Raw genomic sequence first — 24,918 nt, forward strand, 5'->3', positions numbered from 1 at the left:
GAGAAACTGCAACACAAGGTTTTGTAAGGGTTAATACTGAAAAATTATCCCTGCATATGTTTTAATAATTAAAAATAAAAATTAAAAAATATGACACATAGAAAAACCTTAATATTTCAATTTAAGCTTTTAAATTTTTTTCAAAGCTCTCATTTCAAGGCAATAACCTACATTCACATCAATATAGTAGTTCCTCTTCTTTGGTTCATTCAGGCAAATCTTCATGAAGATTTTCATTTCTTTCCATCCAATTTTTTTTCTTGCCAGCTTAAAAAATACATCATGATAAATTATTTACAGTTTTATAGTTCCTAAGGTGTCCTCCAAATTATTTATCCAAATTAATGACATTAAAAGTATCTTTCCCTTCACTTCAGAGACAGAAGGGACACCTATACATAAAGTGTCAGACTTTTTGCTTCATTAGTTGCATTGAACTGTTTTTTCTACTTTTTTATTCTTTATTAAAAGAGAAAGATCTTTGGAGAAAATGATTCCTATACATAGACAATTATAGGAAACAATTATAGCATAAAAGAATGCTATGCAGAGTCAAGGAGAGTAGGTCATTGCAAAGTTGAGAGCAGGCTGAAGGTTATGACATTCTGTGTTAGGTTTTAAGCAGAGAAGCCAATCTTTCTCATTCCTAAGTATGTAGACATACATAATGTAAAAGAAAACACAGGATCGGGTTCTTACAGATAAGTAAGAACTCTGACCTACAACAACTCTAATTTATCTGCTCTTGAAGAAAATATAACAAGCATCTATGAACAAACTATATCTAACTTCCCTTCTGTTTTTCATCATATTCACTTTGACAAATATATAATATCCATATTATTATCTTTCTAAATGTGGGGAAAACTTCATAATTTAAAAGTTGGGCATATTTCCTCTTCATTGAAAGTTAAATATGCGAGAGAAATGGGTTTTCAGACACTTGATTATCACTGTAATTAGGCCTAAACTAAATTTAAAAATCTGATACATTTCTTTGTAGCTATAGAACCCTACCACTAACCATATATTACTTTTAATAATAACCATATACTTAATACTCATAATAATAGTTACTGTCATATTTAATGATTACACCACTTTCCATGGGCTTGCTCAAAGGCAAAAGTGGTCCACAATTAACAGATTAAGTATCAATAGTTAAAGTAAAAAAACTTATCAAGGCACTTTTCAAAATCATAAGCACAGTGATCCTGATGGACATAAAAAATAAATACTCCTTGCTTAGAACTATCATTCACTAATGTGACACAGGCATTTCATGTTTTCACAAATTTGATTAAAGTGTTTTCTAAAATTATACAAATGACTGGTATATACTGTTATGGGCCAGAACTCTGAAAAAAAAAGGATTTTTATAAGATGTTATGTCAGTGGAATTGATGAGACAATGGTTATCTAGTTTAGTATGGTGCTTATTGTTTATTCTTCATTCTCCAAGAGGATCAGGACATCAGGGAGATGATGTCATGAAAGTTTATATCGTAAAGCTATATTTAATCATCATCTTCATGTGGTTCTTCTAGGTCATAAATTCTGCTAAATGTTGGGCACATGAAGAACAGCCAATATAGCTACTTAAACAATTACATTTCCAGAGGTTACAAACTATCTTAATGAAACCACTTTAACAATCATCACAGAATTATAAAAATCAAAGTATAAAGAGACATTAGAGGTCATCCAATCCAGCCTCTATCCCAATACTGCCAAAACTTGAAACTAAACTATGCACCAATTTTAAATTAAACCTCTCTACTTTCAAATGAAATAAAAAGATAACATGCATTGCTTGTGCATTTCACTACCTCCATGCACTAAATAAATAAACCAGCACTATGTAATCAAAAGGAAAGAATGGCCTGTGTCAAGCACTTGTGAGTCAGGATCCCATATTTTTTCCTATGAGAACACATCTAAATTACAATAAAATAATATCAACAAATTCCATTTGTAAGCATCCATATAACTTTCCAAAAGTTCACCTAATTAAGAAAGATGTGGAACTACACACATGTACAATTTACACCTAATCCATCAACAAACTTATTAAACATTTATTAAAGGGCAGGAGCAATGCTACCACTGGTGTGACAAAGAAAGGCAAAAATAATCACTGTTCTCAAGAAGCTCATATGCCAGAAGGGAAAAACATGTAAATAAGTAAGTCACACAATATCCATAAGATAGATGAAAAGCAATGTTAAGAGGGGAAAGCTCCAGGACAGGTCAATAGTAGTGAAAAATAAATTCTAAATGCTATAAATCAACTTTAATGGCATCTTCAACCATAAAACTTTATTTGTATTAGAATTAACCAACATTTTTTAAAATGCCATTTTGTAGAAATATGCTTCAAGAAGGTTAAAAGAACTTTATTAAATTAAAGACTTCACGGTTCACTTTGCAGGTGCCTTATTACAACACTAATACTCATTAATATTAACAGTAAAACAAATACCTTTGTGTACTTTATGTAATCTGAAATTGAAGAAATTTTTTAAAAATCATACACATAAAAAGAACTGAACAGAATCAAAACATTTATTGAGCACTTAGTACAAGAACATTATGCTGGATGCAGTGGAGAATAAAAAAAAGCATAAGACATTCCTAGCTACTCCCAGGAAGTTTACAATAATTTTATATACATATATATATATATATATATATATACACACACACACATATGAATAAGTATATATATATATATATATACACACACATATGAATAATTATATATATACACACACATATGAATAATTATATATATATATACACACACATATATATATGAAGAAAAAAATAGATTTGCAAGACAAAAAGTTAGCACAAGTTAATATTTAAGTACTAAATAAATGCAACAATGAATAGTATGAAATACTAGAGGTCAGTTAAGATAATCAATAAACATTTATTAAGTGTCTAATATGTATCAAGTATTGTGTTGTACATTGGGATTACAAAAAGAAGTAATGATATTCCCTGTCCTTGAGAAGCCACAATCTAATGGAGGGAGACAACATACCAACTACTATGTACAAATAAGCTACACAAAGGATAAATAGGAAATAATCTAGGGAAGTCATTGGAATTAAGGAAGAAATGAGAAAGGTTTTTGTAGAAAGTGGAATATCAGAGGGAAGTTTAAGGAAACTTAGGAAGCTGATAAAGAGGGGTAGCATTCTAGGCAGGGCGCAGGGTGGGTAAAAAGACCTGTCAGAAGATGCAGTGTCCTGTTTTGTCCTAGTAATAGCAAAGAAAGCCAGTATTACTGGGGTGCTGAGAGGTGTGATAGTGTGTGGTTTTGGTGTTTTGTTTTTGTTTCATTTTGGGGAGGGGGCGGAGGGAGCAACCATGATATAAGAAGACTGGGAAGGTAGACCAAGCCATGAAGGACTTTAAATGACAAACAGAAAATTATATACATGAATAGTGTAAATGAAAGGAAGCAACTAAAATTTACTGAGTAGGAGTGACATGGTTGGATCTACACTTTAGAAAATCATTCTGGATGAGTACAGGGTGAATCAAACTGAGGAGAGACTTGTGGCAGATTGACCAACCAGGAGGTTACTAAAGTAGCACAGGTGTGAGGCGATGAGGGCCTTCCTCTCCTTCTCCCTTTCCCCCCCCAGCACTGAGGTGCAGCAGGTGGAGAAGAAAGAAGAGGGCATTCATTAGTAACTGAAAATCAACAGATTAGATATGGCACATGAGAGAAAGTGAGGGATCAAGGATGGCAATTTAGGTTATAAGACCAAAAAGATAGTAGGGCTCTTGACAATAAGAGAAAAGATGGGAGAAATTTCTGTGGGCTACAGACAATCAAGGTAGGAAACACAGAGGAAGTAAAATCTGGATTGGCTTTGAAGCACAACAAGTTTTCAGGCAGAAGAAAAGGCACACAAGGCTAGAGAAATGAGAGCTTAGTAACCAATAATAATATATTCAAGGCTATAGTGAACAGTTAAGTGTGGCAGGCATAGAAGATGCACACTGGGAAATACAAAAAGATCAAATTAAAGTCAAATAGATATGGAAGATCTTGAATGCTAGCTTAGGAAATTAAATTTGTAGGCAATGGGGAACTGTGGAAAGGTTTTTGGACACAAAAATGACAAAATGGTAAAATAAAATGTCTAAATTACTTTTTAAGTACTATACTTTTAAAAGATACTGTTTTAAATCTAAACTTTTGGAGGGAAAAAATTGTCTAATCATATTTTACCAGCAATGTATAGAAATAATATATTTTTCATTTAGAAAGTTCATTTATCTACTACAATTTACAAAGTATTTTCCTCTTAATTCTAAAATTGGACAAGTATTCTTCCCATTTTAGAGATTAAAAAAAAAAAAAAGAGTTTTTCAAGAGTGAATTAAGAAGATTTTTCCTCAAAAGTCAACAGTTGGTTGGAAAATGCTGTGGTCTGGATTTATTTATTAAGTAATACCAAGTTTATATGCCTATTATCATGGACTAAGGAAGGCTCTTTCCCAAAAGCTTTTAAATATATAACTACTCTAAAATATTTAGCATTTTTCTTCTTGTGAATGGCAACAGTATGATGTAGTGAAATGACTAATGGATTTGGAGATGATCTAGGTTCAAGTAATGGCTTCTGTCACTAATTGTGAACAAGTTAATTAATTTCTTTTGAGTCTCAGTATCCCCATCTGGAAAACTGGAGATACACTACTTATAAAGTTTGTGGTAAAGAAAGAACTTTGTAATTTGTAAAACTTTAGAAAAATGTGGGCTCCTACCTAGGTATCGTAATAGGCAGGCAAAGATTATCAAAACTGAATGTTGATAATAAATGAAATTTATTGTGAATGAAATGAAATACAGTATGTACATATTTTTCTTAAAAAAAAAAAGGGGGGGTTAAAAAGACTGAAGTAAACAGAATATTCAACCTCTGGCATCTAGTACTACTAAAAATGTCTAATCACTCTCATATGAGAGCCCTTCATATATCTGAAACTAGCACCAGCGTCGTCGTCCCCCCCACTTTTTTTCCCCCGAGGCAATTGGAGTTAAGTGACTTGCCCAGGGTCACACAGTCAGGAAGTGTTAAGTGTCTGAAGCCATATTTGAATTTAGGTCCTCCTAACTTCAGAACTGGTTCTCTATCCATTGCACCACCTAGCTGCACTCAGATTTTTTTCAATAGAATTTTGAAGTTGAACATCATAAAACTTTTCAACCCTAAGGTCTAAAAAGAGAACAAAAGTACATTCAAATAGATAGGATCCTAGAAATAAAAAGTCCCCTGAGATTCATTTAGTCTAATCCATACATAAAACACAAATCCAGTCCACAATATATCCAACCAGGAATCATCAAATCTTTCCCTAAAAAAGTGTCTAGTGATAAGGAAATTTTCTATCCCTTATAAATCTATTTTTGGATAGCTCTAATTATTATGGAATTTCTTCTATTTAGCAAAAACCTTCCTCCTTCAATCTTCTAACGAGTTCTACCTTCAGAACCCAAACTTTCTACCACATAACAAGAGACCTTTCTTCTACATAACAGTCCTTCAAATATTAAAAAACAAACAACAGTTCCCAGAGACTTATTTCCTCTTGGCTAAATATCCCCAGTTCCTTATAGGCACAATTTCAACCCTCCTCACCATATTGGTCACCCTTCTTTATCTATATACCAGCTTATCAATGTCCCTCGTAAATGAGACTCGCAGAATTTAACTCTAGATATGGTACAACTAGAGCAGAATACAGCAAATCTACATCCTCTCTCATTCTAGATCAACATATACATTTTAAATTTTATTTATTAGGTCACCTCTGTACCTCCTCCTCCTAAATTAAGCATACACAGGTCCTTATCACCTCATATCTGGACCATTTCAATATCCTACTAGATACTCTGCCTACCAAGAGTTTTGCCACTCCTATCCATTTTTGAATCACATTCATTTTTAAAATATATTCCTCCTAATTTCCTTTGGAACAAAGATTTTCTTTTAAAATAAGAAAAAACAATTCAGCAAAACCAGCCAATACTTCCATCATATTTGACCAGTTATACACTATTCCATATCCAAAGTTGGCTATTTCTGCAATGAAGGAAGGGAAGTGCATTTATTTTCTCAACTCTTCTCTGAAGATAGCCTTGTAGATGTCGGGTTTTTATTAACATAACATATATATGTATTACCTCTTTTTGATTACCACATCCCACTGGTGATTTGTCTTGGTGAATTGTCTTGTGTTTGTTGTCTTCTAAAGCCTCAGGGTCTTTTTCACATGAACACTCTCCTCTCAGTATTTGGGTTCAAAAAGTACAGAGACTGAACATTTGTCTCTATTCAATTCAATCTAATTAAATTATGCCCATCATTCTCATTCTTAGAGATATTTCTGGATCCCAAGTATGTTTCCTTTACCCTTTAAAGGGATACTCTGTGGTTTTTCCCATGTTGTTCAGTCTCTCTCCCCGTACTCTTTATACCCCGGGAGGCCAGACAGAGAATGACAGCAGTCAATACCTCCATGGAGACAGAGGTTATACAGAGTTGTGATTGGAGGAAGTGCTACCAACATAAAAGGGGTTAATCTTGGAACCAGTCTCTCTTTGTTAGATTTCCCCCAATGCCTTGCACTTTCCTGCTCACCTCAATGTTTGGACAAGAGTGTGGGATGTATATATTTTTCTAAGGATCTTTATGTTGACCCACAAGCAGCTTATATTTTTGGTGCAATTTCAGGGAGAAAACCAATGTTCTAGCCCAACACTGTCGTTTTACAAATGATAAAATTGAGGCTTAGAGAAATTTATAATTGGATAATTTATCAAGGTCACACAACAGTTAGTAGCAGAGTAGGGACTGGAATCTAGGTCTCCTTGCTCCATTTTTTTCTACTATATTATGCTAAAGGTTGGGTAGGCTTTCAAGAGAAAGATGAGGCACCTCTTGACAAAAGGAAACTGAAAAAGAGATAAAAAACATGTATGAAATGAAGATAACAGATGAAAATGACTAAAGCATAGAGTTTGGAGAGAATATCATAAAAAAATAGATGTAGAAGAATTGACCCAAATAATGAAGATTTTAAAAGTCAAATAAAGGTGCTTAGACTTGATATAATGTATTTTCAATAAGGAAACAATGAAGACTTGGAGCATAGGGCTGACCTTATAATCAGGAAAAACTAGATTAAATTCTGTCTTTGACACATAATTAGCTATATGATAATGGGCAAGTCGTTAAACTTCTCAATGCCCCAAAAGACTTTACTAGAAAAATAGGAATGCTACCAAAGAATTATCATGTGATTATAGTGATATTTTATTTCTTTATTTCTACTTGGACAGTGTGGTATAGTGGAAATAGCTCAGGAGAGATTAGGGTTCAAACTCTGCCTCTGATACTACAGAATAGCACTGTGGTTTTTAAGAAAAAAATTATTATAGTTGTAGTCAAGAAGACTTAAGAGTCAAATTATGCCTCTGACTAGTTGCATCTCTACAGCAATAAGAAAATAATACCTGTAGGACCTACCTCATTGGATTGTTGTGAAGCTCAAATGAAAATGTCTAAAAAGCACGATAAAAATGTTCATTTCTAATACTATCATTATTGTCAATGTAATTCCATGCAAAAGCACAAAGGGCTCCTATGCTCCATTGTGACACGGAGACAAACCTGAATTCTTGAAGGGTATGGGAGAGGAACATATACCCTGGAAGGTCCTCCAATGTTGGAAAAGCTTGGAGTTGAGTCCTAGCAATAATCTATGTTGGCTTTTCAAGGATTCACCTAATTAAAGCCAGAGAGGCTCATTCTCACTAGGATACTTTGGCAACCTCTTTGTCATGGTAATCCATGAAACCAAAACAATATAATAGCCCACTTACAGTCCTACAGAGCATCCATCCATCCACAACAATAACTGCAATACTGTGTGTTAAGAGTGCCTTTCCACTGTTTACAACAACAAGATTACAAAATGATTAACTGTGATGGACTTGGCTCTTTTCAACAAAGAGGATATTTAAGGCAATTCCAATAGACTTGTGATAGAAAGTCAACTGCATCCAAATAAAGAACTATGGAGACTGAATGTGGATCAAAACATAGTATTTTCACCTTTTGATTGTTGTTGTTTGTTTGCTTGGTTTTTTTCCTCATTTTTTTTTTTCTTCTTTCACCTTTTGATTGATTTTTCTTGCAGAAGCATAATGAATATGGAAATGTGTTTAGAAGAATGGCACATGTTTAACTATGGGAAGAAGTGAAGGGAAAGGAGGGAGAAAAATTTGGAACACAAGGTTTTGCAAAGGTGAATGTTGAAAACTAAAACTATCTTTGCATATATTGGGGAAAAAGCTATTAAATTTTTTTTTTTTAAAAGAATGACTGTTCCAACTTAGTTAATATAACCTTAACAAGTAACACAAACTGGCATAATCCTAGAGAAAATGAATTGTGTTAATCACAAAAATAATTTAATAACAGCAATCTAATTTTAAATTACTAATAATATAATAATTATAAAATTATAATCTGATCCTAAAAGAAAAAAATAATTTTGATAACAAAATTTTACATAAAAGAAATAAATATAGGAGAAAAAGAAAATAGTAAGATTGGGAGAAAATTTATACTTTAAATATCTGACCCCCCCCCAAAAAAAAAAAAAACTTACTGTGAAAAATGATGAAAAGTTGGGTTTCCACAAGGTTACAAGCTTTAAGGTAGTGTGGGATAGTGAGTATTGGTCCAAGAGGTTTTCAGAAAGTGAGAGATTAAGAAAGATTAGGATTCACAGAACAATTAAGTGATCAATTAGAAGTCTGGATCAAACAAGAAACTGCACCCCCCCCCCAAGAAGCCACAAGTGGATTCTGCCAATCAGAAAGACTCTTGTGGTTCTGAGAAAACTACAAACTTAAGATAGTAGCCCACCCAGCCCAAATTAATTGGGGTCAATGACCTGACTTGACCAAATCACTACTGAGTCTGCTTAATAGGCTAATTGAATATTAAACACCACATCCCAAAGCAGGAGTTTTCCACCATTTTTGAACATGGAATATATGGGAAGAAGGGGAGCATATTTTATACATATTACGGGGAAACATGTAGTGTCAGAAAGAGTGTAACCCAGATAAAATGTATCAATCAGTTCTCTGAAAGAAGGAGCTGTGTTACATGAGCAAGTATTAAGGTTCCCCCATTTCTGTACTTGATGCTCCCTCCTCCTGAGAGGAGTGGGGCCTACTTCTAGCCAGAAACATTAAGACGGTTCCTTAAGATTCTTCTTTAACAAATTTTCCTTGATATCTGATTTTCAATGTCAAGAGTGTTATTTTTAACATTACTATAAGCAAAACCAGAAGACAAAAAAAGTATCAGTTAAATTGAAATTATTAAATAAAAAGGATAGTTGTATCCAAAGAAACAAAAACATTAATTTATGGAGAACTTGATCGTCATCTACCATGGTGCTAAAGGTAAGCATTTGTTTTAAAAAAAAAAAAAAACTCATAATAAAAAGAATTAAAATTTAAGCAGAAGATGAAGAGATAAGACAAATTCTACAAAAATTATAATAAAACCTCCAAATTAAAGCAACATTTTTTAATATTCAGTGCCTTTAATTCAAAGATAAGTATCACAGAATATGGTAAAATAAATAGCAAAATGATAATATGGTTAAAGAATAAGAAATATGAAAGACCAAAAACTTGCAGGGTACAAGAAAGTCTCATATCCACATGCAATGAATACTTTCTTCAGTAATGGAGATTAAAAGCTGCTGGACATGAAGAATGGATACAGAACACCAAAAAATGAAACTGATATTTTAAACATAAAGAAAGTAATAAGTGACCAGGGTGAGAGCCATTTCTAACTTAACCACCTGTGTACAAATATTATCAACATCTTACAGTAAAGACCAAAACTATGACCTAATTAGAAGGGAAAAAAATTAAATGATGAGACGTGCAATAGAAAAAACATCAATGGTGTTACAAAACCCCAGAGGAGGAAAAGAATATAGCTATGTCAAGAAGGAAAGTAGGAAAAGACCATTAGATTTGGCACTAGTAACTTTGGAGAAAGCAATTTCAGTTTCATGATTGATGGTGAAGTGTGAAGGGCTAAAGCAAGAAAACATATTTGTTGAGGAGTTGGGGAGAGAAGCTATATAGGCCATTTTTCCTAGATATTTGATTGAAAAAAAAAGATAGGATGATAACTTGAAGTGATATTAAGAGTTGTTTTTTTTTTAATTATTGGGGCAATTTAGCCATGTTTGAAGGCATCAAATCACTTTGTGAGAAAGGTAGTAAAATTATGATTATCTCCATTTATAAGGAAAATGTTTTGCAAAAGATTTGTTCATAGGTATCCTGCTAGTGAGTAGCAGAGCCAAGCTATGAATCCAGGTTTTCTTATTTTAATTACTGTAGTTCTTCCTTAAGAAAAAAAAAAAAAAAAAAAAAAAAAAAAAAAACATTTATTTTGGGTTTTTGTAGTATTATTTATTGTGTTTTTTCTACCACATCATGCTGACTCTCCAGCATCAGGGGGATTAATTTGGTAAAACTTTTGTGAAAGATGATGGAAGGATTAAATGAGAAGAATGAAGAAAATGTGACTTATTTCTGTTCTTCTCTTCTGGAGCAAAAAGTCTAAACTAAAAATGTAAAGTGTGTAGGAAGTGTGTAAGGGTGGAGAGAAAGAGGGTATTGATAGAGTGATCAGGAACTGCTAGAGGTTTTTAAAGGGGAAACAACAAAACCTGAAATCATGCTTGAGGAGCACTTTCTTGTGATAGGACAAATGAAAAAAAAAAAAAACTTCAGAAAGAAAAGTTATTAGGAACTATTGTACTCATCCAGATATACAATAATTAAGGTTGGGTCTTTTACAGTAATATAAGTACAAGACAAGTAGTATGTCAGGAATATACAGGATGAAGGACATTCAATAAAGAAAAAAATCATGTGCTTTTTACCTAGAGCCTCTTCTTCCTGTCCTAATCATAAAACAGAAATTTATATAGCATTTTACAAGCATTCAGAGGACTTTACACATATTGTCTTGTCTGACCCTCATAACAACCCTTTGAAGTAGGTATTCAAAGTCCTAATTATTCTCTTTTTTCAGGGGAAGAAATTGCAATTTTAAAAAGTTCAATGATTTATTCAGGGTCGAAGCTACTACACATTGCTGGAGGTGTGAATACAGGCTCACAAGATCATAGGTAAAAAAGAATCTCTTGAACTTATCTGGTTCCACTTAAGGTATAAAACTGAAGCCCAGAAAAATTGAGACTTTCCATAAATTAGCAGAATTAAGATTTGAGCTCAGGCTTTCTGATTCCAAATCCAATGCTCTTTGCCCCAAGTGAACATCATCCGACTTCTGCACGATATACTTCTCTGTCTTCACTTTTACAAGCCTTAAATTTTTGTGTGTTGGTTTCTTTTTTTTTTTTTTTTTTTTTTTTTTTGGGGGGGGGGGAGAAATCCTTTTATAAGGTCTTTGAAGGTCTCTTACTTTTACCCAATATTCATAATTAATTTTCTCTGGTTTTATTCCCAACTTCCAGGAGAGGCAGCAACAAGAATGGTGACTCACTGGACAATTAGATAAATCATATATGCATGTTTTGCCCCTAACAATACTAATTTTACATATTATTTACTTTTTACTCCATTTCTTGAATAATTTATGGTGTTAACCAACCTAATAATAATGTTCCACTAAAATCCTACTATCATACCTTATTATGGCATGAATTCCAAGGGAGCCATAGCTCTGGTTTGGCCTTCAAAGATGAAAAGGCTTCTGGTATAGGCTAAGCAAGTTGTTGGCAGGGTAGGGACTGAGGATGGCTACCTGTTTTTTTATTCAAGGACCAGCCTAACTGAAGGATTCAATAACATAGGGCTACCTACCCATCTCTTAAGGGTTTGGTAAAGTAAAGATTGGGGAGGGGGAGAGATGAAAATTCAAAAGAATTTCAATTAAGTTCAGTTAAATTCAGTTGCTGATTACTTAATATCCAAAATAAATTTGGAAAAATGTTTTAGAAACCTTGAAGCCCTGTATAAGTACACTTTCCTCCAATTCCTCATCTTTTCTACCTAACACAGTAGGTACATGATCATATTTTGTGTCTATTCAGAAACGTGCATTCAGATATATTGTATGTCACATCTATATATATATATGTAAATATATATATAGATAGATAGATAGATGGATTGATGTTTCTTTTTTTAAAATTTTATTTATTTATAATTTTTGACAGTATGTATGCATGAGTAATTTTTTTAAAAACATTATCCCTTGTATTTATTTTTCCAAATTGTCCCCTCCCTCCCCTTGATGACAGGCAATCCCATACATTTTACATATGTTACAGTATAACCTAGATACAATATATGTGTGTAAATACCATTTTCTTGTTGCACGGATTTATGTTTCAAGGTCATGACCACCCAATGTTCTAAATCAAAAGAAGGGGGGAAATGGTAGGTTCTTACTAGGTGCTAAGTCGATACTTAACAAATTCTCTAGCTCAGGGTTCACACCTTTAAAAGGAGTTTACACCTTTAGACTTCTGGAGTTAACACCTTTAAAAGGAGCAAGTTCATTGGTTGTAGGAGTTCCCACAAGTCCCTGGGAGTACCCACAAGCCCATTCTCTGGGAGGATAAAAGGAGGCAACATTGAGTCTGGAGGAAGGCAGTCTGGAAAAAGTCAGCCTGGTGAAGGTCAAGGAGAAGACTTCCCACACTCTTGGAGGCAGTCTGATTCCCCCACTCTAGGAGATTCAGAGTCAAGATTCCATTCTCACATCTACCTTTGCTCTGGCTGGAGGCTCCAGAAGCCTCCCAAGAAACCTGCTCACAAAGAAAAGGATTTACAGAAAAGAAATCTCCTCCCAGAGAAGGATTATAATTGAGAGAAGACAGGACACTACAATTTGGCTTGTATGACCTTAGCAGTTTGAAACTTTTGTTTCCTAGTTTATTCATCTATAACTCCTACTTTCCTTCCTTCCCTCCCTCTATCCACAAAGGATATTATATCTTACCTACAGATGTTCTTAAAAACTTTTTTTTTAAATCACTGACCCCTCCCAAGATATCTTGTAGTTTATTGGCTAGACTATGCCTCAAATCAAAGTCACACTAGCTCTCCCTGACTGGCCAACAATAGGTCCCAGGCCAAGCCCCAGTTGGTCATTGGTTAGGTCCAGATTGACTCAAGAGTAAATGTAAAAAAATGTAAAAAACAGCAATCATTTTTATTTAGAACAGATACTCAGAGAGTCATACCCTCCAAAATTTAACTTTATTTATTTAGATTTTTTTTTCTCTTGGTCTAGATGACAGAGGCCATTCTTTGCTTCAATTGCTACCTAGCCTATGGACCATCATTGAATGGGTGTGGCCTCACTCAAACTGAGACCTGTTAACATCCTAACTTAAAAAGGCCAAAGTCTCCCATTTCATCCAGGACCATCTCCAGTTGTCCAGTTGCCTAGATCTGGCCATTGGATCCAGGTGACTCTGGAGAAGAAAGTGAGGCAGGTGACTTTGCCTAGCCTTCCCTCACTTAAATCACTTCCATGTCATAGCATCACCTCCCTGATGACATGGACTTCTTTCAGAATGAATGACAAACAACAACTCCTCTGTAATATGGAGAGATGATATCAGCATTACTATGCCTAGCAAAGAATATTGGACTTAAAATCAGAAAGACCTGGATCCCTAACCCTATTATCTAAACACATGCATGTATCAATGTTTCTAAGACCTAGGCAATAAAACTTATTATTTTTTTAACCACTCTTAATTCCAGTGCCTTCTAGTAACTGTTTCTTATATATCTGGTATATAGTTTGCTTTGTATATATCTGATTGTTGTACATTAGACTGTAACTTCTTTTGAGGTCAGAGATTTTTGTATTCCCAACAATATGCCTAGCACATAGTTTGACACAATAACTGACAGACTGCAACAGCAACCCAGTATGGAAAAAGTTTGCAGAAGAACAAATAACAGATCTTTTATGTGATCCTTAAACAGCAATTATGAGACTCATAAATCTGATGTACATAAAAACTGAAAACACTTAATAAATCATAGCCATAACATAAAATCAAACCATAAATGTCAACTATCATTTCTACTTAGATGTAGTATATAACTAACCTGAGATGAAAGTCTCTTCAATTTGGTTAAGACTTCCCAGTAGAATAAGAACAACAGATCACCAAAACCTACAAAAATTCTATGTAAGCTCACAAAAGTTTATGTTTATACAGAAATAGTTTTTATTAAAACATAATGAAGTGTTAAATGCCCAAAGTTTTAACAATTGCTTTCATCTCTATTCTCTCCCTCTACTCCAGCCAAAACAAAACAAAATCAAAACAAAAAAAAATGTATATGCCATATTCTATTTATCAAAGAAGATTAGCTAATTATTATCCTGATGTTTTCTGGCAGGTAGAAATAGAATTCATACATAGATGGCAGAAAATCATGAAATAAGGAAGATTATTCTCTCTTTCTCAAACCAGATTTCCAACTCCTTAACCAAGCAATGAATAAATGGAAAAAAGATAAAGTTAACAATGTTTCTCTAACATAAACATCAGCTCTGAGATTAGTTTGTCTTTATACTACTATTTATATAAATATAATATTTATGGGGCAGCTGGGTGGTGCAGTGGATAGAATAACAGCCCTGAATTCAGGAGGACCTGAGTTCAAATCTGGTCTCAGACACTTAACACTTCCTAGCTGTGTGACCCTGGGCAAGTCACTTAACCCCAGCCTCAAAAAAAAAAAAAAAAAAGAGAGAGAGAGAGAGAGAGAGAAAAAAAATAAATAAATATAATATTTATACTATTCTTATATTATACTATATTATTATACAATACTATATAAATATAATATTTATTTATTATAAATATACTATACTACATAAATATAATATTTATACTATTCTTAAGACATCTTTTGATGACCATTTAGCCCTGACCTCAATAAAATTCAACTCCCCCCAAAGGGGAATATTATAGAATCAATAACATTTAGGTATAACAAAACTATTTCTGGGGCTCCTTGAGGAAAAAAAATCGGCTAAACATTGTGTTACTAAATAAACATAGGAATGAATCACACCAAACAACAATTTTAAAAGTGTGGTTCTGAAAGAATTTATGCCAAAAATTTTTGACTGTCCGATTTCCTGTGCACTATTTGAAGGTGAATGAAGTACTAATCATTTTCTATTCACAGTGAAAAAACAAACACCCCCTTTAAAGTACTTCAGAAACAGAGTGATTGCCTGCCTTAAAAAAAAAAAAGATTAAAACCCCAAGCACAATCAAAAGGGCTTGAAAGCTTTAATTCAAGCATACCAAAATAAATTTATTGTCTTGAGGATCATTCTGTTTAAGGAATGATATGAACATGCCTCAAAATATACTTTTGGAATGGTTAGAAAAATAGCCATTAAATCAATTTCCTTATTTCCCCTCACCCTGGAAATCAGTTGTTCTAAAACCCATGACTTCCATTTTTTAAAAGCCTTTGTTGGGGATGATTTGGGGATGTTGGGGAGAGACTTACATGAACTGATGCTGATGCTGAGTAAAATGAGCAGGACCAAAAGATCATCATATACTTCAACAACAATTCTGATGGACATGGCCCTCTTCAACAATGAGATGAACCAAATCAATTCCAATAGAGCAGTAATGACCTGAACTAGCTACACCCAGCGAAAGAACTCTGGGAGATGACTATGAACCGCAACATAGAATTCCCAATCCCTCAATTTTTGTCCACCTACATTTTTATTTCCTTCAAAGGGCTAATTGTATACTATCTCAAAGTCCTATTCTTCTTGTACAGCAAAACAAATGTTTGGACAAATATACATATATTGTACTTAATTTATACTCTAACATATTTAACATGTATTGGTCAACCTTCCATCTGGGGTGGAGGGAGGGGGATTGAGCAGAAAAATTAGAACAAAAGGTTTGGCAATTGTCAATGCTGTAAAATTACCCATGCATATATCTGGTAAATAAAAACTATTAAATAAAAAAAAAGCCTCTGTCAATTCATGCACAAGAAGTCCTATGTGAAAAGAGTAGGAGAACCCAAGAATGAAAAGTCATAGTCTCTGTTCTAAAAAGACCATAAGAGAAAGGGATAAAAACACAAATAATTATAATAGATGCTAGGAAATGAATAAGTAAACAGAGGACCCAAACAAATATCTCTAAGATATTCATAAAGCAACCAGATCACTATAGAGTGCTGGGCCAGGAAAAAGTAAGATCAGAGTTCAAATCCACTTAGTATCTCTATGACCTTAGATAAGTCACTTATCCTGTTTGCCCTAATCCCCTAGAGAAGGAAATAGAAAACCACTCCAATATCTTTACAAAGAAATTTTATGAACAATATGGTTCACAAGGTCATCAATAGAACACAGCTGAACAAAAGATTCCAAAAGAGTAAGACCTAGGTAAGGGAAGGTTGGAAAGTTAGGGAAAGCATCTGAAAGTAAAAAGCTTTAGTAAACTCAGAGCTTCAAAGAAAATTTCTATACAGAGGGAAGGTGTTCATGCCAACATTAGTGACACGAAGAAGAGAGAAAATGCTTAATATGTATTGCTGAAGTACAAGGCAGAGTGGACAGGCATCTAAGGTTCATTAAAAGCAAATGCAAACAAAAGAATGTCCCTTCTAACCTGAAGATTATATAATTATGTAATCCCACCTACTTATTTTTAAGTTCAATATAGTATAATGTCAATCAAATCTGATTTTTTGCAACTTCCAAAAACTATTCTTAGTATGTCCTCTGATGCAAAGAAATAAAACTCTACCTCTTGATGGTCTTTCAAATGATCAGTAGTAGAAGACAACATAAAACATAATTTTAGAATTAGAAGAGTGTCTGGCTCAATTTCATTTTCCAGTTAACTGGATGAAGTAACTTGCTAATGACAACCAAAATTAGGATCATATAAACTTATATGAAGCTTAATTTTACAATGTGCTTTCCTCAAATACTCTTAAAAAAAATTTAAATGTGGTATGATATAGACATTATAATCCTTGTTTTACAGCATTAAAGACTAAGGATTAGAAAGGTGAAGTGATCTGTCCATTATCACAAAGACAGTATCAGTCAGAATCTCTTGGGACCCAGTCCAGCATAACACATACCACAAACCTGTAATGCTTGTTTTTTTTTTTTTAATTTAAATTTAAGCCACATATTTCTTCTAATATATGCAATTGCTAGTTTCCTTCAGCTCAAACTGTAGTTCACTACTTCTTAGGGCTTATTTTTCTTTTTCCTTTTATATTGAATTTTTCCCCCCATTAGAAAGTAAACTCTTTGTGAGTAAAAATCATTTCATTCATTATATTTTTAAACCCCCTGCTAAGCACAAAAGATTTAATAAAATACTTGTTGGGGGGCAACTAGGTGACGAAGTGGATAGAGCACCAGCCCTCAAGTCAGAAGGATCTAAGCTCAAATCTGGTCTCACTCACTTAACATTTCCTAGCTGTGTCACCCTGGGCAAGTCACAATTGCCTCAGAAAATATATAAATATATACATACATACATGAATACATATACATATACATACTTGTTAGTTACCAAAAAGAGGTCAGGTTTAGTTTACTGGCCTTCTAATTGTGTTATGGTAAAAAACAAACAAACAAAAAAATATGGTTTTAGAACCATGGGCCAAAGTAAAAATGCCAACTCTATGACTTATTAACTTTATTTACATGCTACTCCCTTCTTCACCTCATTTTTAAAAATAAGAAGGCTGGGGACTTTTCAACTCCAAAATAATGTGATCATAAGGAGTGGTTGTTTTTTTTTTTGTTTGTTTGTTTGTTTTTTTGGTTTTTTTTAATGTTTCTTGGGGAAATGTTTCTTGCCTTTACTTCCTCACTTCTCAGCCTTTCCTTACTCTCCTTGGCAATCTGGCTTTAATCCCCACAACCCAAATCATTGATAATTTTGAAGAGGTAGTCTAAAAAAACTGCCAAATCCAATGGTCTTTTTTCAGGTGATATTTCTAGACTACAATATTTGACAACTCTGAATACTTTTGGATATTCATCCCTTCCCTTGGCTTCTAAGAGACCCCATTCTCCTTTTTCCTTAGTGATTGTTTCAGGTCAGCAGACAGTAATTCTTCCTCTTCTACAAGCAAATTGGAGGAGGAGGGACAGTAGCTTTACTGACAAGCCTGATAAAGGAGATGGTATCATAGGAAAGGCAGGTTCCAGTTACAGCCAGGAAGTGAGAAAAGTTGGTGATAACAGAAGCAAGCAGCTTCAGGACAGAAATTCTATACTGAAGTTAAGCAGAAGATGACAGGTGAGTAAATTAATTTTATTTTCTGGTCTGCATTAACATTAAAAGCCAAATTAATGATTAAACTTTATTTCTGTGGCTATCACTTGATCAAACAGATATTAAACCCAAAATAGCACTCTAATTCTCTAAACTGGGACTATTAACTGTCACATGACACTGAGGTATTAACTACATCTGCAAAACACTATTTCTTAACAATAGAAAGAAAATGTGCCCAATCCAGTGCCTGATCGCATAGGAGGGACACAGTCAGCAACTTGAACCTTGGCAAAAGCTACATGCACTTTTTTACTCATTGCCAAATAGTATGTATCTTAGCTTAATTCAATATATATTCAATATATAACTCTACAAAACCAAAATTCTGACTTTCAAATTTACCCTTTAATATAGTATCAGAAAATGTTAAATTGGGGGAAGGGGTGTTATCAATGTGTTACATACATACATACATACATACATACACATAAATACACAGGAATCAAAAAAGTCTTAGTGCTGTTTTAAGCTATTAAAGTTCATTAAGCTTTTTAAGCTACTAAAGCTTAAAACAGAAGTAAGACCTTTGAGAGCCCCTATATATTTGAAAAGTAATGAGAATAAGAAAGTCATGATATAAAAAAGACATTCATACCTCTTGTTTAAAGAATTCCTTCTGTCCAGGTCTGGTAAGGAAGTTGACATATAAGTTTTTGTTGTTCAGTCATTCAGTCGCATCTGATTCTTTGTGACCTCATGTAGCAGCCAGGCCCTTCTATCCTCCACTATCTCTCGAAGTCTGTCCAAGGTCATGTTCATACTGGACACCTTTCAACCTGAGGGGCTCATCTTCCAATGTCATCACTTTTTAATCACTTTAGAACTGATCATAGGGTTTTCCTGGCAAAGATACTGAAGTGGCTTATCATTTTCTTCTCCAGTGGATCATCTTTGTCAGAATTCTTTACTATGACCTGTCTGTCTTGAAGTAACCCAGCACAGTGTAGTTAATTGATTCATTGACCTATGCAAGTCCCTCTACCACAACAAGGGAGGAGGGATTATATAAATACCAATGTAATTTAACATGTATTAGACAACCTGCCATCTAGGGAAGGGAGTGGGGGGAAGGAGGGGATAATTTGGAACAGAAGGCTTTGCAAGGGTCAATGTTGAAAAATTACCCATGCATATGTTAAATAAAAAGCTTTAATAAAAAAAAAATCAAAATTTAAATAAATAAATACCAATGTATTTATTTTGAGAGTTAGTTATTTGTTGGGGATGAGAGAGGGAGAAGTCCAGAAATTAGCCATTATTAAATAGTAGTACTTTGTTACTGACCTGGTAACACCTAAACTAGCCACATATGCAACCAGCCAAAGAGAGAATGGGGACAAAGGAATTCTGAATTCTAATCCCAGCACAATCATAATTCATAAATACACTAACAGCTTCTTGTGTCTCAGTTTTCCTATGACTACCAATTTTAAACACAACAACTAATAACAAAACCTTTAATGGTTAATATAGCATTTTCACAGACATCTTACTAAGTATTTTGGACTACTAAATTCAAAAGAATTCATTTTATTTAAAAAGTTTGTAGAAGGAAATCACTATGGTAATAATTTTCTTGTCCATAGAAACAGAAGACATAGGAATGATGACATTTTTACCAATATAACAAATATGTAGTCAACTTAAACACAATGAACAATGTTGGAACAAATAATTAGACTTGAAATATATACATATATATATTTTTTTTCTTTCTTCATTTCTATTATATGGTAACCTCCAAAAGAGGAAAGCAAAATGAAGAGTATTGCTTACCCAATATTACTCTATTTAGGCAGTTTTGCCCTTTGAAAGGTGAGGGGGAAGGGAGACAGTTATTTGGAAACTGTGAGTGATGTATGGGGAAAAAAAGTCAAGAAAAAAAAAAGAAATTAAATGAATGGTGAATTCTCTGTGAAGAAAGAATTAAAAATATTTTAGATAGCTAGTCCTGAAGACTATACGTTGACATGTTTGTTGTACAAATCTGTATTTGTAATGTAATTGTATTTCTAAAAGATAATTGTATTTCTAAGATAAGATATAAGCGAATTTCTACTACCATAAGATATTCGAACTCCAACCTGCCTCTAAAAATAACATTTTTCAGCAAACTCATTTTTGTTGTTTTTAGAACATTCAATCCATCTACTTAATCACAGGTCTCAGGTTCATAGGTACTTCACATATCCAGCTAAATATTTCATTTTTGTCCAGGTAGGATCTGTCAACTTCCTAACTACATTTAGTATCCACCCACCACAAACTGTAAAAAGCAGACTCTACTGATGCTTCACAGTGATGATGATGACAATTCAGTGTCATTACCCCTTCCTGCTGACTAATTCACCACACATAGCTTTAGAACACACAGGTACCACACAATACACATTTAAAAAAAAAAAAAAATCCACTCTAACTCAATGCAGCTGACATTCAAGAATCCAATAACATATGGTAAATTATGTTGGACACATTCTGCAACTTGGGTCCAGTACAAATAAATATATGTTATCTAATGTTATTTTAATCTAACCTTACAACCACTGGCAAAACTTTTACTCTTCTCTAATAGGCACCCTTTCAAATTCCCCAATATTATTTGTCCTGATCACCTCTTTAATGCCTCATAGATCATTCACAATGAGCTTCCCTCTACACTCTCCTACTCTACAACTGAAAATATCATTATCATCCTCTTATTCATTCCTCTTTTACTCTAAATTTTCTGATAAAAAAGTGATCCATCTCACCAAGTCCAACTTCTCTACGTGTAGCCTATTTCCTCCCATCTGCAGCACCTTTCTAATGTTCAAACTCCTTGTTTACCTACAAATTCTCATAACCAACAAACAAGCCCAGGTCTCCCAATCCATAAAAATCTTCATTGGGTCCCACCATCCCTCTAAGTTATCATCCTTTAGCTTTCCTTCCGTTCACTTGCAAAGGCTTTGACTCCATTTTTCATGCATCTCAAGCCCTCTAGCAAAATGGCTTCATACTTCAACTCAGAAACTGCTCAATTCAAAATAGTCACTGTTATTTTTAGGTGCATATTCCAGGTGCTAATTTTTTTTTTCCAGGATTCATCATTTTTTCCTCTATGCAGAATTTGGAAGGGTTGACCATCCTCTCCACCTAGTCTCTAGATTTTCAACATACTGCTCTCTCCCTGGTTCTCCATTCCTGCATGCCTCCATTTCCCATGCTGGATCATCTATATCACACCCTTTAATTCTGAGTTATACCACCAAAGACTGTGTCCAGGGCTGTTTTATCTCTCTACACTCTTAATCTTATCTTCTATCATGCATTTAAATCATCTCTTTACAAATGACTCTCAAATCTATATTCAGACCTAGGCCAGAAAACTCAAGACTTTTAGTTAAAAGGGAATGAATCTAGGTTTAGGGAGAGATTAAAGGTACAAAAAAAAAGGAGATGAAAATTACTGATGGAGCTAGACTCTGGAGGATATGGGATTAAGGGTTCAAGTAGGGGTATAGCCTACTTAAAGAAAATGAACGATGGCTAAATAACTGTAGTACAGGACTGTAGTGGCACATTATTAATGTGCAGGAAGAAAATTTTTATGTGAGGAATAAAGATAAATGTAGGATGATGTAATGCAAAGTAAAAAAAAAAAAAAAAAGAGAGAGAGAGAAAGAGAGAACCAGAAAAATGAATATAAAAATGATTACAACAATGTAAAATAAAAGATCATTTAAAGAGAGCTGAACTAAAATATCATGAACCATGGCTCTAGATTATGTATAACAATCACTGGATCATTTGGGGGTTGTTTTTTGTTTGTTTGTTTTTGTTTTTAAGTTTTTCGCTGCTATAAGAAAGAAGATACAATTCCAAGGCGGTAGTGACATATGAGAAATTACTATATTATAAAAATGAAAACTAGACATTTAAAAAAAAAACTAGGGAAAAAAATCTACTTTTCATTCCAATGAAGGAGATTTGAACTACAGAGGGAATGAAGGTGAGGGAGCTAATATTAGAAAGATAGCTGTAGTCTTCAGTAAAGAAGGAAATAAGGTCAAAAGGTGAAAATGAAGGTTAAGATTGTATTTTTTAACTAATGGAAAATAACAGTTTGGAACAGGAGCTATGAGAAATTCTATAAACAATCTATAAAAATAATACAAAGCAACAGAAGTAATAATGAGGATTCAGGCAAGGTTAAGAAGGATAAATTGGTAGTAAACTCAATTAAGAATTTCATGGCTTTCTCCCAACAACATTGGCCATTCTCAAAATCATTCTGAAATTATTAGCAAAGTATCCATTTTATTCAAGTAACCAGCCCAATTCTCAATACTTTTATTTATTTTCCTGGTACACATGTGTTGGCATCTGAAATAATTGCAGATGATGTTGAAGAATAAGTACTCCATTTCTGATACTGTTATGTAAACCATCACAATTCTCAAGTTCCAAGCAAGAACTGGTACCTAATAAACTTAGTCACTTCATACAACTTTATGCACACAAGGTGGCAGGGATGATTCTCAAAAAATTAAAAAACAATAGCTCAATAAAATTTAAAACTAGCAATGAAGAAGTAGATTCAGTTTTTAACTTATTCAATTTGTCAAATCTGAAATGTTTTCAAAGATTTATTTTTGCAATCTCTACAACAAGCAAAGAATGACCAATGTTTAATTAATTCAGTTAACCTGTGGCTTCACTGCTACTTTGCATTTTAAATTAATGGAACTTCAATTAGTGCAGTCAAACTAGTTCCCAGCTTCCAAAATATCACCTTATTAATTATGTGATCTTAGGCAAATCAAATAAACTCACATCTACAAAAATGAAAGAGATTAATTAGATCAAGGATTGTGAATTTGGAATCTGCCAATAGATTGAGGGTGTTCATGGACTTAGATAATAGCAAAAATCAGATCATTATTTTTACTAATCTCTCACTGAAATGTAGCATTTCCTTCATTAATGAATTTTTTTTAAAAAATTTTAAATAAAAAAATTATTCTGAAAAAGAATTCATAAGCTTCACCATCCTGTCTAAAGTTTTTGTGACACAAAAAGAGAAAGCAAATCCCGAATTAGCTAGGTCTCAAAGGTCCTATCTTCCTCTAAATCGATGGTCCTAAGTATTGAGAATTGGGAGATATTCTACACTGTGGAGCAACAACTATAATTCACATAGCTATACCTAAAGATAGTATTGCTGTCTTTTCTGAAAGAATTGAAGGTATTTTTAAAACCTATAATACCAGGTGTAAATTTTAAAGAGCAAAACCAAAAGATAAGAACTAGATTAAGAAAAAGATTAATAAACAGATTGTGTTTTTCCTGAATCTTCTTTGAAGAAGTATCATCACCTCCTAAACTTATGTGATTATACCTCAAGGTTTTCTCCTATCTTGGACCCTCTTCACTTTTCTGTTACTCTCTCATTGGTAATATTACAAATCCTCATGAGATTAAGTCAAGGAGTCCTAAATTCAAATCTCAACTCAGAAACTTATTGGCTATTTACTCTGTGTGCCTCAGTTTCCTCAAGAATAAAATGGAGACAGTAACAGTACTTCTTTTTCACAGTACTGTGAAGATCAAATGAGTTAATTATAAAAAAGTTCTTAGCATATCACCTGGCACATAGTGGGCACTATACAATTGCTTCATTTTTCTATGTTAATGATTCCTACATCTACATATTTAAGTCCTAACTGTGAGGAATAGAAAATCCTATCCAAAAATGACTTCTCAGAGACCTCTTGAAGTAAAAAGCAGAAAAGTTGTTTATTTAACAAATTCTCATGAGAATGAGCAATTCTAACATGAGGAGGAAAAGAAAGAAAGCTCACGGTGGAAGGGCTAAAGAACTAAAGGAAAATATACAGTTTTTATAGGTTTAATTGCAAAAGGATTACATCATGAGTTTGGGGAACATTAAGGGATAGGTGCCCCCCCTTCCCCACCAGTTAATTGAATGTTATCATTCATGTCAAAAACAACAGATTCTCCAGTTCAGGGAAGAACCATACATTAATTAGTCGCCTAAACATTGACAGCCTGGACAAACATAAATGTCATCATATATCTCAAAAACTAAACAATTTGTAGCCCAAACATAGATAGCCTGGACAGACATAAATGTCATCAAAAAATCTAAGCAATTAGTAGCCTAAACATTGAACATACCTATGCAGGTCACAGAGACCTAGAGAAGATAGAATACAGAAAAGGAATTTAACATTGCTCTAAGTTCTTCAGCATATCCTTACTTCATACTTGCTCCACACATACCTATCTTAAACTTTGGCCCACATTACCAATTGCTTGTCTAGTCAACATTTCAAACTGAATGTAATAATATTGCAAACAAGTCCAAAATTGGACTGTATCTTTCCCCTAAAACAGATCCCTCTCTAGAAC

At 33.6% G+C, this 24,918-nt stretch overlaps 1 protein-coding gene across 11 annotated transcripts in view; it reads right to left on the reverse strand.

Annotated features, from left to right (window-relative positions):
* PPP2R5E (protein phosphatase 2 regulatory subunit B'epsilon) overlaps nucleotides 1-24,918 on the reverse strand; it is a 168,628-nt gene that overhangs the window by 114,856 nt on the left and 28,854 nt on the right. For 2 of the 11 annotated variants that reach the window (XM_074290324.1, XM_074290328.1), the window contains exon 1: nucleotides 7,557-7,817. The exons of 5 other annotated variants lie outside the window; for them this stretch is intronic. The gene's annotated coding sequence lies outside the window, so the exon portion shown is untranslated. Of the gene's footprint in view, nucleotides 1-6,211; nucleotides 6,534-7,556; nucleotides 7,818-19,096; nucleotides 19,185-24,918 lie in introns of those variants that run through there. 4 more of the 11 variants (XM_074290327.1, XM_074290323.1, XM_074290322.1 and 1 more) reach the window with 4 other exon arrangements.

The sequence above is a fragment of the Sminthopsis crassicaudata genome, chromosome 2, assembly GCF_048593235.1.
Source record: "Sminthopsis crassicaudata isolate SCR6 chromosome 2, ASM4859323v1, whole genome shotgun sequence".
In the NCBI taxonomy this organism is placed as follows: Eukaryota; Metazoa; Chordata; class Mammalia; order Dasyuromorphia; family Dasyuridae; genus Sminthopsis; species Sminthopsis crassicaudata.